At 43.2% G+C, this 11,574-nt stretch overlaps 1 pseudogene; it reads right to left on the reverse strand.

Moving 5' to 3' along the window:
• Window positions 1–9,820: 9,820 nt before the first annotated feature.
• On the reverse strand, window positions 9,821–11,367 carry LOC128696785 (uncharacterized; annotated as a pseudogene).
• Window positions 11,368–11,574: the final 207 nt, after the last annotated feature.

The following is an 11,574-nucleotide window of genomic DNA, read 5'->3' on the forward strand; positions in this document are numbered from 1 at the left end:
CCCTTTTGTCCATCTTCTCCAGAGTGGGCATCCCTAGAGAAATTTTGTCAGACCGTGGGACACAATTCACATCTGACTTAATGCAACATCTATACCAACTTCTGGGAGTGAAGCCTCTCTTCACCACACCCTATCATCCCAGTTGTAATGGGAGGATTGAGTGCCAGCATTCGATTCACAAGTCCATTTTAAGGAAACTTTGCTCCCTTAAACCCAAGGAGTGGCATCGTTACCTACGCTGTGCTTTGTTTGCCATGAGGGAAGTTCCCAGTGGCTCTTTGGGGTTTTCACCTTTTGAATTTCTCTATGGTAGACAGGCCAGAGGCCCATTGTCCATCCTTCATGACTTATGGACTAATGAGGAAATGAGTGCTGAGGTTCAGTCTTCTTACCAGTTTCTCCTTGACCTTAGATCCAAACTTGAGGAGACCTCTGACATAGTTTCAAAGAACTTAAGCTTGTCAATGGACCAGTACAAAACCTATTTTGATTCCAAAAGTCAGAGGAGAAGTTTTAAAGTAGGGGATGAAGTTCTTGTACTTTTGCCGATCAAGTCAAATAAATTATTAGTAGCATGGAAACGTCCATATAAAGTATTAAAAATTTGTGGGAAAGTTGACTACCTCATAGAAGTCAAGGGGAAACCTAAGCTTTATCATATCAACATCCTTAAGAAATATTACCGAAGAAATTCGGTTAACTGCCTTAATAACTTTGACTTAGTTTTTCCACACGAACTTGATACGACAACTGAAGAATGTAAGGTGTGCGTAATTGACACCTCTAACTTAGACTATGAAGAACTATATGACTTGGTGACTTTTGACCATTCAGACGCAACCAACATTAATATTAATGAATCTTTGGATGACCATAAGAGACATGAACTACTTCAATGTGTGAGTAACTTTTCAGACGTCTTTACTGATATTCCAGGTGTTACCTCCACGGTAGTCCATAAGATTGACTTAGTGACGGACAGTCCTACCAAACGAGAATTATACCCAGTTCCAGTTCACCTTAGGGATGCATTTGACCGAGAGGTAGACAAATTATTAAAACTAAAGATCATTGAACCTTCAGTATCTTCATATTGTTCACCAGTAGTCATAGCTAAGAAGGAGGATAATTCATATAGACTTGCTATTGACTTCAGAGGCCTTAATGCTATAACTCGGTGGGATGCTGAGCCTATGCCCTTAATAGATAGCGATCTACACAAATTTTATGACTCTTCCTTCTTTTCAGAGATTGATATTGCACAGGCATATCATCAAGTAATGTTAGATCCTTCTAAGCAGTACACCGCTTTTCCTACACACCAAGGACTGATGCAGTATAGAACTATGCCCTTCGGTTTGGTAACTGCCTGTGCTACCTACGTGAGACTGATGAGAAAGGTCGTGGGTAATATGCCAAATGTTTCAGTTTATTTTGATAGCATTTATGTAATGACATCCACGTGGGGCGAACATATCCAAACATTAACATCAGTTTTCCGTAGGTTACGCTCACACGGCCTCACTGCCAAGCCGAAGAAATGCTTCCTTGGGTATAACAAGATTAGATATCTTGGACTGATACTTTCTAATAACTCTCTGCAGCCTCTCCTCAGTAAGATCAAAGCTTTATTAGAATTTAAATTCCCCAAAACCAAGAAGCTCATGCGTAGCTTTCTTGGTTTTGTAAATTTTTATGCACGGTTTATCCCAAACCTTACTGATCTTACAGGCATCTTATCCGACTTCCTTAAAAAGTCTGTGAAGTAACCTCTTGAACTTTCCAACGTAGCTCGGGAAAAGTTTAATGAGATTAAAAGTATCTTTTTCGAAAGACCCTATACTTAAGATTCCAGATATTAATAAAACATTTTGTTTAAGAACTGATGCCTCCAATACTGGCTTAGGTGTGGTGCTACTTCATACCATGATGGTACTCCTTTCCCTGTATGCTTCCTAAGCCGGAAACTCCTTCCAGCAGAAACGAGATACTCCACCATAGAAAAGGAATGTTTGGCCCTTGTGTGGGGTATCTCCAAACTTAAATTTTATTTGGTGGGAAAATAATTCATTTTAGAAACGGACCACAAACTTTTAAGGGAACCAACAGTCGCCTCTTGAGGTGGACATTGGCACTCCAGGCTTTTAAGTTCCATATTGTGTATATCAATGGTTCATCCAATTATTTCTCTGACTGGTTAAGTCGTGACAGTCAGTAGAAGATTTCTTGCCTTACACGACTTCCACATGTTAGAACTTTTTCCTCGCCTATTCTTATACTCCTTGACTATAAGTCTTGGTATGGGGGAGTGTGAGGGAAAAGTTCAATAGATAGGAGTAGCGAGGGAGCATATAGTAACAATAGTTTCATTGCCGGCTACTTGTTAAGGTAGGGTAAGTCAAGCTCCCGCTATTCCCGCCTTTTTTCCCCCTCCCCGAAAGTGATAGTTTCATTGCCGGCTACTTGTTAAGGTAGGGTAAGTCAAGCTCCCACTATTCCCGCCTTTTTTCCCCCACCCCAAAAGTGATAGTTTGACTTCCGGCTGCTTGTTAAGGTAGGGTCAGTCTAGCTCCCGCTATCCCTTCCCCTCCTTCTCCCCCCCCCGAAAGGTGACGTATGGGGCTCCGGTCCAAACAATAATCACTAGACTCACAGCTCCCAGCACTACTGTAAGTACATGCCTGCCTTGTATTCTAGTGGATTTATTGGTTGAAAGCTTCACTTTTGACCAATAATAAACTTAGTCCTTTCAGTCTTGCTCTAGGTTGACTGTTGTAATAATCACCACATCTTTTAGGTATTGTACTTATCATGGAGAGTGATTTCTTAAGCAGTGGGTAACCTGTCTATCTTTCCAGCTTGGATGACAGAGAAGGTCACCTGCCAATCAATGAGCAGAACTGATGGAGATGGACTAACGTCCTGAGACTTCCCCTTTTTGGATTTAATTGCCTGTGCACCTGTATGAAATTGCAGGACGTAACCCCTCATCATTGCAGTGGTAAAGAACCTGCTTTCCTCTCATCGGGATATAATACTCACAGCTATACTTTGAAGAACAAACCAGTGGGTTGTAACCAACACCTGCAACCCCCTCCCCTATCATCAGCAATGGCTACAATTTCAACAACACAGTGTCACCAACACCAGACACCCAAGTTTTAAATTAGCGTTGAATTCAGTTATTTATATTTTTCATTTTTCATTTTCTTTAATGTAGGATTAATATTTCATATTTAAGTGTTTTATATTTTATATTTTCTATATAATAAAGTGTTTATGTTTGTCTCTTATTTCTTTTTCTATTCATTAATTTTCCTGAGGAGGAGCCAGCCTGGGTAATACTGTCTGAAGTTGTTACAGGGCTGAGTAAGCCTTCACACCCACGGTCAGACAAAATTTCTCTAGGAATGCCCACTCTGGAGAAGATGGACAAAAGTGCTTCAGCCACCTCTGTAGTAGTTATGGTCTTTAAGGGTACGGCTTCAGGGAAACTCGAAGCATAATCAACTAATGTTAATATATATATATCAATGTCCCCCAGATGAAGGTGGAGATAAAGGACCAGCGATGTCAATAGCTACTCTTTCAAACGGTACCGTAAAGATAGGCATTTTGACCATAGGTACTCGCCTGGTACCCCTGGAGGATGACAGTTGGCAAACTTTACATGATCTACAATAGGTAGTGACATCTGAGGACATTTTGGGCCAAAAATAGGTTTCCCTAATTTTATTTAAGGTTTTCCGATGCGAGAAATGTCCGGCCACTGGCAGGTCATGAGCCATTTTAAGAACAGTCTCTCTGCATTGACTTGGAGCAACTAAGATGGAATAGTCTATCTCGTCTGAATTTAATTTGGATACTGGCTTATACAAGATACCTTTTATATATTCAAATTTATATGAAAAGTTTTTCCTTTGAATAACTTGATTTTGTTTAGCTGCATTATGGCAATTCTGAAGAGAAGGGCAATTACGTTGTAAATTGATAAAAGAGTCCTTTGATATATCTAAAGGCTTGAAGTCAGGGAAAATCACTTTCGGGGTGGGGGAAAAAGGGGGGGATAGCGGGAGCTAGACTTCCCCTACCTTAACAAGTAGCCAGCAATCAAACTATTGTTGCAATGTACTTGCTCGATACTCCTATCTGTTGAACTTTTCCCTCACAATGAGTGAGAAATCTGTTGTCTCAGAGGCAGAAGGCTTTCCATATGCTTTGGCAGTCTTTAGTTTGCACCTCCAAGGATTCGATTCTTATGACCAGAGTCTTTGGTAAGGTGGGTAAGGAAGAAGGATGGGTAAGGATAGAAATATTGGAAAAGGGTGGGAAGGGGGAGTGAGGTAGGGTATGAAAGGTAAGTGGCCCAACCACTTTGGTGCAATTTAAAAAGTGTATGTGTAATAATAGAAAATTCTTGAAGGGGTATAATACTAACCCATCAGAATCACATAGATATAACAGATATATAGGTACATGACTCTGAATTGGTAGTAGATATACAAGTTGCATTTTTTTTTTTTTTTTTGCGATTGCATAACGAATATTTGAACGACAAGACAAGCGATAATTATCTGGACAATTCATAAGAATTACTTGACAAATTAGCTTCTTTCAAGGTGGTGTCCCGCCACAGCAAATTTATATCAGTAGATGTGGAAGTAGAATTGTTATATAAGATATCTCCCTAATTAGGGGCGATAATTTTCTTAGTAGACATAGAAGGGTTCTGGTGTTACCCAATCATCTTCATCTGCAGGGAGGTTGCATAACATCACTGGTCGATGGTAATCGTCCTTATGGATGAAACGATGCACCCTCTGTGGGAGAGTCATTCTTTGGGTCCTGTGAGGAGGAGTGTTAATGATATAGTCAGTAGTATTTTCAACTTGGGGAGGAAGTTCTATCTGGTATGTAGAGTTCTTGTATTGCATAGATGTGTCTCTTCTTCAGCGTATCAAGGCGTACATTAAGGCAGTAATATCCTGTTGTACGTGTAAATCTGCCATTGTGACTCTGTCTCTCCTTCTGGTACCCGTAATAAAGCAGAGAGCTCTATTCTGGACCCGTTGCAACCGTAGCATGTTGGTCTTCAATTCAAAGTTTATTCTCTATAAGGATTACAATGCTGAGTTCACAGAATTTGGTTATTGTGTGGTTTACATGTAAAATACTAATTACAGAGGGTGCCACTAGAACACCTAGCATGGCTAGGCATTTCGGGCAGAATTAGATTAATTCTTACTTTAAAATATTACAAATTATGAGGTAAGTTGGTATTATGGCTAAGTGACTAAATACTAGTTTGTGAGTTTAGCAATGTGAATGCCATTGCAGCCAGCAGCAACAGCCTGGTTGATCAGGCTCTGATCCACCAGGAGGCCTGGTCACAGACCGGGCCGCGGGGGCGTTGACCCCTGGAACTCTCTCCAGGTAAACTCCCATCTGGCGGGCTGGGGCATACCTGGAGTTTACCTGGAGAGAGTTCCGGGGGTCAACGCCCCTGCGGCCCGGTCTGTGACCAGGCCTCATGGTGGATCAGCGCCTGACCAACCAGGCTGTTACTGCTGGCTGCACACAATCCAGCATTCGAGCCACAGCCCAGCTGGTCAGGTACCAACTTTACGTGCTTGTCCAGTGCCTGCTTGAAGACAGCCAGGGGTCTGTTGGTACTCCCCCTTATGTATGCTGGGAGGTAGTTGAACAGCCTCGGGCCCCTGACACTTATTGTATTGTCTCTTAACGTGCTAGTGACTCCTCTGCTTTTTATTGGGGGGATGTTGCATCGTCTGCCGATTTTTTTTTTTTTGCTTTCGTTGTGAGTGATTTTCGTATGCAAGTTCGGTACTAGTCCCTCTAGGATTTTCCAGGTGTATATAATCATGTATCTCTCCCGCCTGCGTTCCAGGGAGTACAGGTTCAGGAACTTCAAGCGCTCCTAGTAATTGAGGTGTTTTATCTCACCCCTGCAATGTCCACTGCCCTGCTGCACCCTATGACCTAATAATAATCCCTCTCAATCTTGCTACCCAATACCCCTGCACTCTTTCCTGCCCTGCTGCACTGTATGAGCCTTGTAGGTTTAGCGCTGCATTGCATGACCTAATAATCCCTCTCCCTCCTGCTATCCAATACCACTGCCCCATTCCCTTTGCTGTATGACCCTTGTCGGTTTAGCACTTCATTTTGATTATAATAATTAAAATGTTGTATCTGACCAACAGGAAACAAATAGTCAAGATCAACAACACAGAATCAGAGCTCCTGCCGATAGCATGCGAGTCCCTTACTGTTTTTTTTTTTTGTTATGTAAATGACATACCCATCAGTGTCAAATGTAAACTTCTCTTGTATGCAGATGACAGTACTCTGTTAGTCTCAGCAAATGGTTAATAGACAAACTGTAAAGTAAAAGGACACAAGTGCAACTAATTTGACATTTTTATTGTGGCAAGGTTTCGTTCTCCAGAAGCTTTGTCAAGCCATTACAAATAGTACATGGACACAGAGGGTATATATAGGCTCAGAGTGAGGTGAAATACTAGTGATAGTAGTAGTAGTAGTCATATAAGTTGTAGTAATAGTAGTAATACAATATGGTAGAACGATTACCTTGCACATGAGTAAAAGGATATGAAAGCTATTACTGAGGAATTGGACCTCTTGGTCTTCCTCCGACCGAACCTAATTACCCCCAATCTTCCCTTTCCTACCCCACCCTCCCCATACCCCCCTTTTTCCCCTTTCCTACCCTCTCCCCACCCTCCCTTTGCTTCTGGTTTCATTTGTAGCCTCTATGGTCCTCCCCTCTGGCATTACAGTTTCTAGGTAGGGTGTGGCATGCCGGGGTTCATCCCACTCCGTGAGGTCCCTCAGGGGTAGTGTGGTTTGCCAAGGAATTTGAGTTATCTGTCGGTGCCCTGCTCCCTTCTCGGTGTTCTGGGAAGTGGGCGGGGTGCCCCTTGGGTAATGGATGTATCTCCGGAAGTTGCCTGTCAGTTCTGGGAGGTGGAGGCCGAAGGGATATGCTTTGTGGCAGGTTTTCGACTGCCCTTTTGTCCGCCGAGGTAGCTTGGTAGATGTGAGGCTGCTATCAAGGAGCGCTGGTTTACTGGCGTGAAGGGTAGGGTATGGCAGGGGTTCCATGATGCATCTTCATCACCGGTGGGCTCAAGACCCTCTCGGATGAGGGAGGGGAGCTTTGGGCCCCTCCATGCCTCCTAGCGACTGTCCCTCCACTGTCCTTTTTTTTTCTTTCCTTTCTTTTTTCTTAAAATAACAAGAAAGGAGATATCGCAGAAGATGCACCTATTATTATGGAGTCTTCACCCAGTGAAACCCCTCCTCCTCCCAGGCCCCATTCTGATAACACGCTGTTCTGTCCAGGCTTCATTATCGGACCATTCTCTAGACTTTTCTCATACCCCTGTACCTTCTGCTGGTGATGCTCCATCACCTGCTTTAGGTGCTGCAGCATCACCCGTTACTGTTCTTGCCACTGATTCTAGCATGCCTTTCACAATGCATCCAGCTTCCCTGAATACGATGTGACGGTTTTTGGATCACCTAGCTCTGGTCAGACTACTCCCGGTACTACTACTAAGTGTCCAAGACAGCCTATTGACGACAGTTCGTCGATGACCACTCAAAAATGACCTACACTACACTCACTACCTTTGCAACCTGACTAACGAGTATGGAAAGGACAAAATTCTTTTCTTTGCAGACGACGTCTCAAACTGAGTATATTTCTGATCACAAAATTGGTAAATCTCTTTTACGGCACGTTGGCCAAAGTATGTCCTTCCACGCTCTTCAAAGTGGTGCATGTGTCATAACAGTACAGAATTCAGAACAAGCTCATGCTCTCTCCCGCATCACTTCCATCGATAACATACAAGTCACCATTCATAAACACACTACTCTTAATTCCTGCGGTGGTACTGTGGTCTTCCCGCATACCATTGTACAGAGTGATTTTTTGTCTTGCAGCGAGGATATTTTAGAACAATTAGCCCTTCAGAACCTCCCTATTCTTAAGGTAGATACGTACATCCTGCCTGCTCATGGGCGGAGGCACTTTCCTAGTAACATCACTCGTTTAACCTTCGACTGCTGTGAACTTCCACCCTCTGTCTATATTGCTGGACATCGCCTAGAGGTCCATCAAGTCGTTCCCCCTCCCCAACAATGTCGTAATTGCTGGCGTTTTGGACACCCCTCTAAACATTGCAGGTTTGTGGTGGAATGCCCGGTCTGCGGTGCAGCAGATCATTCCGTTACATCTTGTAGTCTTACCCCCTCTTTTCTCAGGGAACCTCATGCTTCCTTTTCACGCCGTTGCCAGGTTTATCGTAATGAACGAGAGATTCATTATCATAAGAAGTGTGATGGCCTCACATACACTATGGCTGTCCCTCAGCTCCCTCATGTCCCGTATGCTTGGTTAACCTCCAACCTCGACGGTCCTCCCGCCTCCCCCTGCTTTTGTGTCTTCTGGGGTTACCCCAGTTTCTGATCCTGACACTCCTACTTCTACACCCACTGTGACTCTCGTGGTGATCAGTTACAGACTCTTCTCGCTTCTCATCCTCTTCATGTTTTAAATACGGGTGCTCCTACCCATTTTGACTCTCGCATTCAGTCTCTCTCCTGCATTGATCTTTTTATCTGTTCCTCGCCCATTGCACTTGATTTCACGTGGTCTGTTCTTCCAGATTTACATGATAGTGATCACTTTCCTATCCTTAAATAACAAAAAGGCACAATACCGTGACTGGAACGATACACAAATAACCCGCACATAAAAGAGAGAAGCTTACGACGACGTTTCGGTCCGACTTGGACCATTGACAAAGTCACACTAACAGAGGTGGAGCAGGACGGCTATATATAGGCAGGAAGAGGTGGAGGTAGTAGTAGTAGTAGTAGTAGTAGTAGTAGTAGTAGTACAAGAATTGTATATAATACCGACAGGATGAAATGACACATGCACAACACCCGGGCATCCTATCCTTCTTACTGCTACATATACCTGACCGTTTCGTAACCCTCATTTATAATTTGCTCGAGCAGATTGGGACTTTTACTCCTATTTTGCTGCCTGTTGTGAGGACCCCCCCTTTTGTCGTCTATTGATGAACTGGAGCACCTCTCCCTCTTGCTACCCATTACCCCTGCATCCTTCCCTGCCCTGCTGCACTGTATGACCCTTGTGGTTTAGTGCTTCTTTTTTATTATAATGATCATCTTTAATATTCAAGAATAAGTACCAGTATTGTAAAGTAAGGAAGCAAAACTACTTGAGTACTGTACTTAAGTAACTTTTTTCGGTATTTACTTTTTAAAAAGTACTGAAATTGCTCACTACTTTTACTGAAGTACTGAAGTCTGTTATTATTTCACTACAATCTGATAATGATACATTACCCATTACATCATCAGTAATATCTGAAAAGTAAACACCGAGAAAAGTTACTCAGGTACAGTACTCGGGTAGTTTTATTTTTTTTTACAACACTGGGAAAGGTACTGTACTAAAAAACTGTCATAACTTGCAATACCCACCAAAATTAAGAAAATATATAAAAATCTATATGTAGACTAAGCCTACATGCCTAGTTTCCACCAGGGGGCAGGTCTCTGGGTGGGTATTCCCAGACCTGCCTCTCCCTCACTCAGGCAGCTGACTTCACTCAGTCAACAAGGTGTTACTCAGTCACTCTCTCGCTGGGCATGGCCCCCTCTGGGCCTGGGCACTAACACACTGCCTGTGCACCCACGATTTTTGCAAATAAAGGAAGAAGCCTCCAAAGCTTTATCATTGCTCCCCACTTCGATCAACACACGCATTTATTACAGAAAACTTATAGTAGTAGTTTAATAAGCGCTTATAACTCATAAGCACCTTATACTCCTCCAGCTGTTTATGGCTGACCAAAATCCTCTTGCCCAGGGTGCGGCAGGACATCGACGTCTTGATGGGGTTCAGCGTCTTGATCAGGCTGACAAAGGTGGGGGATTCCACTACATGCAGTGGTAGTATGTTGCAGACGAATAGGTCCACAATCTTTGTGTCCACCACAGACTGACGGATGCTAGTGCCAGCAGCAACAAACACTTCGCAAATGGTGGTCTGGAGTGCTCTCTTTGCAGATGGCTGTGACGACTGGCTGCTGCTCCTGCTAGTGGCACTACCACAAGAAGATTACACGTGCTTTCCACGAGAAGATCCAGCCTTGATTCTCTCCTCAATCTTGATGGCATGCGCTGGGTGCTTCCTCTTAATATGCGATTTCAAGTTGTAGAGGCTCGCCGCCTCTCCCTTGATGGTCTCCCTGGGCTGGCACAGGAAGTACAAAATATTGGTGTTCTTCGTATCCCTTGACTTGAGGACAAAATAGTCACCCAGGTGGGACCACAAGTTCTGCGACTCCTGGCCCTCAGCCTGAGCGGCCTCTGCTTCAACCCCAGCCACTGCAGACTCCTCAAGAACACCCTCAGGCAGAACAGAAACGTCTCCCCTGTTCGTAACGATAAGTGACAATGCACCCCGGTGATCGCTGACACTGTAAGACTGTAACAACGCTGCTCAGATGATGCTGCTGTATTGACAAGTCATGTTTACACCTAGTCAGCCCGCGCATGACTAACTTGGAGAAACGCCCACAACAGACAGGAACAAACAAGTGTACCATTGAAAAGGCTTTCCTTTCCGACTACCAACAACATAGAATTTTTTTTTTTTAGCAGACTCAAAGATAGCAGAACTTTATTTAGCGGAAGCTAAGTGGTCCGCTAACGGTTTCTGAAGTTAGCGGGAATGCTAATCTGCTAAACGAAAAGTTAGTTCTACTATTAGCAAACAGTGGATTAGCAGAACTGTGCCCACCACTGTGAGCCATCACTTCAGTATCTACAAAGAAATATCAATGAATCCTCTTAAACCCAAGAATGTCAAAGAGAATTGATAGGGAACAGTGTAGTAAAGAAAGTGAATGCAAGACTAAAATTTACATATAGACAAGCACCATGTCTACCTACTGAGGCTTGCAGGACCCTATATATAGTCTAGTTGTGTAAAGCGTGTAAGGGGTGGGTGCATAATGGATGTGTGTTTGATTATGGTAATGGTACCAGAATTCATTTTGTTTGTAACAAATGCACTTTGGCACAGTTACCCTATAGCAGTGACGAATTTGATTTACCTAATTTTAATACAAATGCCCCTCTGCCATATACTGATGATTATGATTTTTTTATGAAAAGAGGCCTTCACTTTATTCATGTCAACACAAGATCACTTTTTCCAAAATTGACAGAGATTAGGATTCTAGCTAACAGAACCAGGGCGGCAGTTATATCCATCTCTGAATCCTGGTTACATGATACGTTGACTGACGAGGTCAAAATAGAAGGTTACACTTTAAAACGCTTAGATAGGAACAGAAAAGGTGGTGGGGTATGTGCCTACATAAGAGAAGACGTAGCTTACAAACCAAGACCTACTTTAAATGACAAATAACTGGAGATCCTATGGTTTGAAGTGCTGCTTCCCAAAACAAAACCTATCTT

The sequence above is a fragment of the Cherax quadricarinatus genome, chromosome 6, assembly GCF_038502225.1.
Source record: "Cherax quadricarinatus isolate ZL_2023a chromosome 6, ASM3850222v1, whole genome shotgun sequence".
NCBI lineage: Eukaryota > Metazoa > Arthropoda > Malacostraca > Decapoda > Parastacidae > Cherax > Cherax quadricarinatus.